At 41.5% G+C, this 6670-nt stretch overlaps 1 pseudogene; it reads right to left on the bottom strand.

Moving 5' to 3' along the window:
• Nucleotides 1-444: 444 nt before the first annotated feature.
• The window catches only part of LOC109372691 (casein kinase II subunit alpha pseudogene), a 15743-nt pseudogene continuing 9517 nt past the window's right edge, over nucleotides 445-6670 (bottom strand).

The raw sequence follows: 6670 nt of genomic DNA, 5'->3' as shown, positions 1-6670 counted from the left end.
CAAATGCAGCAGCTGGGCTTGAGGCTGGTTGATCTTTGTTCTTTAGTGATGAGGAACTGACGTTGGAAGGGGAGAAAAGCGTTTGTCCATAAAGTATTCCACCTGCAGGTAATTTTTTTTTTAAGATTTTATTGGGGAGTTGGGGTAGGGGAACAGCACTGGGGAATCAGGGAAAGGGGAACAGACAAGTTGCTGTCCTTTTGTTCTTCAGTCTAGTTGTGGAGGATGTCACTTCACTGGCCTATGTTGGTATTATCATTGAGAGCTTCCCATCTGAGGCAGTTGCTTGCTGGCCATTGGAGGGCGCTCATGCTGGCTGCCAACCGCTCACAGTAGCTTAGGCAGCCCCACTGCAGCCTACGCCGTCGTCCAGCTCCAGGTCGAGCTGTTGTTCATCTTAGCTGTAGAGGGCGCGGTGTCACTGGCCCATGTGGGATCCGAACCGGGGCCCTGCTGCTCAGAGCTGATGTCTCAAGCCAGCTCTTAACCAACGAGCCACTCAGCTGGCCCACCTGCAGGTAATTTTTAAGGGAATCCCCTGAGTTATGAAAAATTTGATTTAAAAAATCAGAGGCGTATTGCCCCTTGGCGTGCTACACGAACCCATTAGAGCCTGGTCCTTCACAACAGTGTAGAAATAGGGGTGCTCCATGGCCTCTCTTGCAGGGAGCCGTGACTAGTGGTGGTATCACGGCAGCTTGTCCGGGAAGTCTAAAGCCTCAGAGCTGACCAGGTGCTGGTTTTCACTGCGGACAAGGTGTGCCCATTGCCTACCGGAATGCCTGCCCAAGCTGCCATTGCGACGTGGATCTAATCCAGTGCTGTACTTGTCAGTGTAGTCATGTAAATCTTCCGTCTCCAGAACCTTGGCTATCCTCACCATCTGGTCATAATTGTCATGCCCTGGGAAAAACGGCCCCTTCCGGACAATCGTACCTGCCAGCATACAGTCCAATCTCCATGTATCCAAAACGATGGTCGCGCCTCTGATAGTCTACACATAGCTCAGAGCCTCTGAAGCATTGGGAAGCACCTCAGATATTACGTTCTTGGCCAGGATGGTAAAACTCAGCCAAAGCCCAGTCTATTCGCTGCAGCTTTCTGTGCTCATGGTCAGTCGTGACACGATGGGGCATCATGTCTCTGTGCATGGTTCCTGTGCTGTGAAAATAATCCAGGGCCTTCACAGTCTCATGCGTGTGAAATCGAGTGTCATTGTCTGCTAACGCCTGGTGCAACTGTTTGAAGTCTGTGTTGTTTATGTGTTCACAGACCAAGGCAGGGGCGTTCGTGACACAGGGTCTTTACAATGTCTGCCTGTGTGATGATGTTGGGACCGCCTTGCAAATTCTCCGATATCTGTATTTCATGCTTGATTTTCTTCTTCATTACTGGCTTGAGGATTTTAACAATGCCTTTTCCATTATTTGTGGTATGGAGGATGTCACATACTTCACTGATTTGCCCCGGCTTAATGTTCCAGCCAGGTGGTTTTCATCTTGACCCTCATTCCACCATGTATGGCTGACTCGTAACCCCAATTCTTTTGGGGTCTGTGTCTATTAACATCCACACAGACTCTGGTCCTGCTCGGCACGGGTCCCTATGTGTCAGATAAGCTGGCGAACAGAGTTGGACTTGATGTTGGGAGATGTGGCAGTCAGTGCGTTCAGAGGCAGCTGGGGGTAAGACCTTGTTTCGGAGCTGTTTTCTTCAAAGTGTGGTGGAAGCAGCACCAGCCACGCCTGCTCTCCCCTTTCCTGACATAGATGGTATCTCCTTAGTGTCGTTTTCAAACTGTACATATTGAGAGGAAGAATTCCAGGATGGCACCTGTTAAGTTCCATTGTAAAGGGCTCTCTTGGGGCAGATAATTTTTGAATATAGATTCTTGATAGTTGTTTAGTCCAAATCTGTACGTGAATTGATACATGGATTGACTATCTGTTTTGGCAGAGATCTAACCTACACAGAGAGGTGAGCTGGATGACTTTCTTATCATTTCTTTTCTGTCAATGTGAGTGTTGTATTTGCATTTCAATACCCCTACGGGGCAGTTTAAAACCAATGACTCCAATATCTGGAGCGCTCATTGATTTGCTTTCAGAAAAAAAATAATTTGAGGAGTAACTAAGAAACACCAGAGCACATGTGTGTCCCTCTTAAGGCAGTCAGGTAGTTACTAAACTGTCATAGTAAACATGCAGTTGGGATTCTCCCACACAAGGGACAGAGGCTGTAGTTGAAAGACATTCCTTATAATACTTAGCTCAACGCTAAATGTTACCTATGTGGAAGAATTAAACAACAACAAAAACCCCAAACAATCCAGATTTCAACCTGACCAAACAGAAGAAGAAGTGTGTCTTCATTTCTCTAGTGACCGGGAAAAAAACAGAGAAATGAAAATCCATGTTTTTAGCTATAGTATGTCAGTTGATATTCCTGTAAGGTCGACTGGGATTTTGAGGTTGTCAAGAAAATATTCTGATTAAAAAAAGAGAGGCCCATAAGATTAAAAATGCGTTACATTCCCTGGGCTGTGTTAAAGGTGGTAGAACCATTTATAGCTTCTCATACAATCTAAGGGAAAAAATGCAATTTTTTGGTATCACTTAGACCATCACATAACTGAAGATCATTACTACTCTGCTGTCAGCAACTAGAGAAATTGTGAGAAGCTACATGTCTAAGATTACCTCAGAGATAGAACATTTGTAAATTTTGTTCATCTGAGAATTGTATTAATGTATTGGGTTGTCGGAAAAGTCATGACGCATTTTTGCAACGAAAAACACAGAAAAAATACGTCTTGATTTTTTAGACAACCCAATAAATTCAAGTGCAAAGTTTCTGGTGAATAGACACAGAAGGTTATCAGTACTTTTAAAGATCTTTCATTAACTTCACATTTTTCAACCCAATATTTGAAGCTAGGTGATTTCCCTAAGAATGCTTAGGAAGCTCATTAGTTATGTCCAAATAAATATGTGGGTGCTGCACCTCCCCCACCTCCAGCCTGATCCACAGAAAATACACTGAAATTTGGAGCACCTCCTATGGGATCAGAGACCATTGCTTGTGATTGCCACCAAGTCCCTTGTCCTTCAGTTTTACATGCTCTGGAGAAAGGCTGTCTGTCATTATTCTTTTTGGAGATGTTCCGCATTGTTCCTCTCTGCTTTTTTATGTGATGCGTGACTAGATGAATAACTGAAACCAAATTTTATTTCAGTCTAGATGCTTAGGATTTATTAGAGTAACATGACTAGTGAGTCACTGATTCTACTTAAAATTTGTGCCAGAAACTTTCCATTCATTATCTCATTTCCTTCTGCCAGCAACTGGGAGGTGGCAGGGAGGGAGGCAGCACCCCCACTTTATAGATATGAAAACTGAGGTTGAGAAAGTGAACAGATAATTAATGACAGACACGAATGACACCCAAGTGTGACTCTTAAAGCTTTGTTCTTTCCACTGTCCCCCAGTAGGACTTATTTTCATGTTAACTCTGTATAGCATGACTGTCGAGTTTTAGTCAGAAGTTTCTCAGGATTACATTTGCAGTTGTGTTTTTGCCTTTCCCTATACATTGTTTAGTGGCCTTTTTTCTCTTTAGTGTCTCCATTCCATCCTAGGAGCCTGAGGCCTTAGGGAAGCTTCAGTTAGTAGGCATGTTGAGAAAATGGTTGTGTGGCATGGAGCCATTTAGAGCAATGATCAAGAGGAGAGGTTTTTCTCTGCAAGACCTGGTCTGAGCCCTGGGTTATGTTGGGCAAATTTCTTGTTCTCCCTTAATGCCAGCTTCCCCATGTGTAAAACTGGGGTAATGGTCCTACCTGTGGCTTGTAGTTATTCGTGCATTCATTCGCTCAACAGCTATTGAGCGAGCCCTCGCTATGTGCCAGATAGTAGTGAATTAACAACTAAGTTACATGCCCTGAAACAGTTCATGTTCTAGCAAGGGACTAGAGATAAACAAATATGAATAAATAAACTTGTTAGGTAGTGGTGAGGGCTTCGTAGAAAAAGCAGGGTGAGACTGATGGACAGTGGTAGAGGAGTGGAAAAGTCACATTTTGTCAAGAGACCAGAGGACGCTTCCCTCATAAGGGAGACAGCTAAGCAGAGACATGAAAGACATGTTATTGAACGAATTAAGAAAAACAAACAAACAAACAAGAAAACTGCATATACAGTGCTTGGCAAAATGCCTGCTGTAGGAAGATGCAAGCTCTTACCACATGCTTGTACTGTTCTGTTCTGTTCTATTCTGTTCCGTTCCATTCTGTTCTATCCTATTCTATCCTATCCTGTTCTATTTATTTGTTTTATGGTGATAAGAACACTTAACATGAGATTCACCCTTTAATAAAATTTTGAGTATGCAATACAGTATTGTTAACTCTAGGCACTATGTTGTATAGGAGACTTCTATAACTTATTCATCTTGCAGAACTGAAACTTAATACCAACTGATGCTCATTTTAAGTCACTGGAATGGGAGCTTCCTGTGAAGAGGGCACATTTCTGTTTTGTCTATTGCTGCATCAAATGCCTGGGGAGATTTTTCCGTACAAGTAAGCTGCAGCTCTTAGAGTTTCTGCCCATTTGCTGATGGCTATGGCACAATGAGGGAGTCAGGAGAGACACAGAAGAGGCTGAGAGTGGATTACAAAGCTCTGCAGTAGCAGTCACCTGTCCTGCCTCACTGAATGTCATGAGGTTAGACCAGGAAGGCTTTGGGCATAAATTTGACTCTAGTTTCAGAAAAGAAATGATGCTTCCACAGACATTTCCTTAAAAGTAGCTGTGTAATCCACATAAAACAACAAAGGTTGGGTCCTGACACCTGAAGACAAGCCCGGGCTTCCTTACTAACCTGGGGCGGGGGCGACACAGGAGGGAAATGTACAATGGAGGGTTTAAAAGGCATAAGCTTCATTCCTGTCCTAACTCAAGCATTCCATTCTGATTCACTGTTAGCTTCCTGGAAATAGCCAAGGTATGTCCCTTAGAGACCAGAAAGAGCCGTCCTTCCTTTTATTAATTCAATTGCTCTTTACTGGTGAATGTGTGCATCCAGCTCTTTGACTTGCAAAATTCCAGTGTTTTGTGTCCTCAGTCCCTAGTTACAATCTCTGTGTCTGAAGCATGAGATCTGAAAGTTCATGCTGTTTAAATATGGTGTCTGCCCTGAGGTCTATCCTGTTTTCTTTGGTGATACCAAACAGAAGTGATTACCTCTTAAATAACTTGAGTATAGCTAGCATCTTGTGGACTCAGAGACTATTCGACACAGTCAAATGATTGTAAGGCAGTCTCTTAAGTGGATTGGCTGCTTGTTTTCATAGTATGCATTTTTTTTTCTAGAATGTTAGCTAGTGTGAAAGACCTTTGTAGATTATATAAGTACTAGGAACTTAACCACACTTTAACCTGCACTGTTTCATTGCAGATTTTGGAAACACTCGTTCAAAGATGTCAGACATTTACCTAAATTTCTGATTCAGTTTTGCTAAATGGCAAACATCCTTGAAAAACTGATAAACAGAAATGAGCCTCCAAATGCCTTTAGAAAGGCAAAAACACTTGGAAAAAAAAAACTCTAATTGCTGCAGCACATTTTATGGTCAATAAAGTATTCAATATGCTATGCAGCAGGGGCATTTCAACTGAGAGTCAAATAAAAATAACGGTGCATGTGATAGCTCAATGAAAAGTTTTTTTCCCTCAGCAAGAGATTTTAAAAAAACAAACAAACAAAAACCTCAGTTGTTTCCAGCCTGGCATCTTTGATAAATTGCTTGTACAAAGAGAATGTAGATGTTGTCTGGATAAAACAAAGCAAAACAAACAAGTTCCTTCTTGTAGGCTCCTAAGGAAAATAATGTATCTGATTCTGATTAATTTGAGTTATTTAAATGAAATTTAAATATAAGTTCCCACAGCCTGACCCTACTGTTTTGTCTTCCCAGGAAGGAATAGCACTTTTTTCTTCTCTCCCTCCCTTTTTTTCTTCCTGTTCTATCATCCATCAATCTATCTATCCATCCATCCTTTCCAATAATATTTTCTAAGTATATGCATGTACCACATTCCAAGGCTTGTGCTAATCAATATGTTTTTCTTTTTGTTTTGGTGGGAAAAAACCCCATCAATGATGAATAAAGTTTTGTACAATCTCACATGAGGGAACAGCTAACAGTCTTGGGCAGCTGGCAAAAAACATACAGTAACTTTTAAGTTGGCCCTGAAGGAAGAGGGGGATTATGCCACCAGAGAGTTGTCTTCTACTAGTGGTATTGCGATATTTTCCTGAACTTGTCTTATCTAGAGTTCATTAACATCTTTCACCTTGTGACTATGCCCAAATTATCTGGTATCACATTAATAATCTTTCTAGCTCAGGCTCTTTGTTCTCATGGCTCTATTTGTTTTTGTTCTCATGGCTCTATTTGTTTTTTCTGTCCACATGTTCAAACCAATTATGATTTCAGATGAATTGAACTAAATCTGGGCATTCCAATTACATTGATAAAACTTGGACATGTTACTTACCAGCAGGTACAAGTGTCCATTTTTGAGATACAATGAATCGATTCATTTAAATATATATATATATATATATATATATATATGTTTATTTTTTATTACAGTTGACATTTAA

Source organism: Hipposideros armiger, unplaced genomic scaffold, assembly GCF_001890085.2.
Source record: "Hipposideros armiger isolate ML-2016 unplaced genomic scaffold, ASM189008v1 scaffold_657, whole genome shotgun sequence".
Taxonomy (NCBI): domain Eukaryota; kingdom Metazoa; phylum Chordata; class Mammalia; order Chiroptera; family Hipposideridae; genus Hipposideros; species Hipposideros armiger.
The sequence above is the reverse complement of the archived record's forward strand: the minus strand, read 5'-3'. Positions and strand labels throughout refer to the sequence as shown.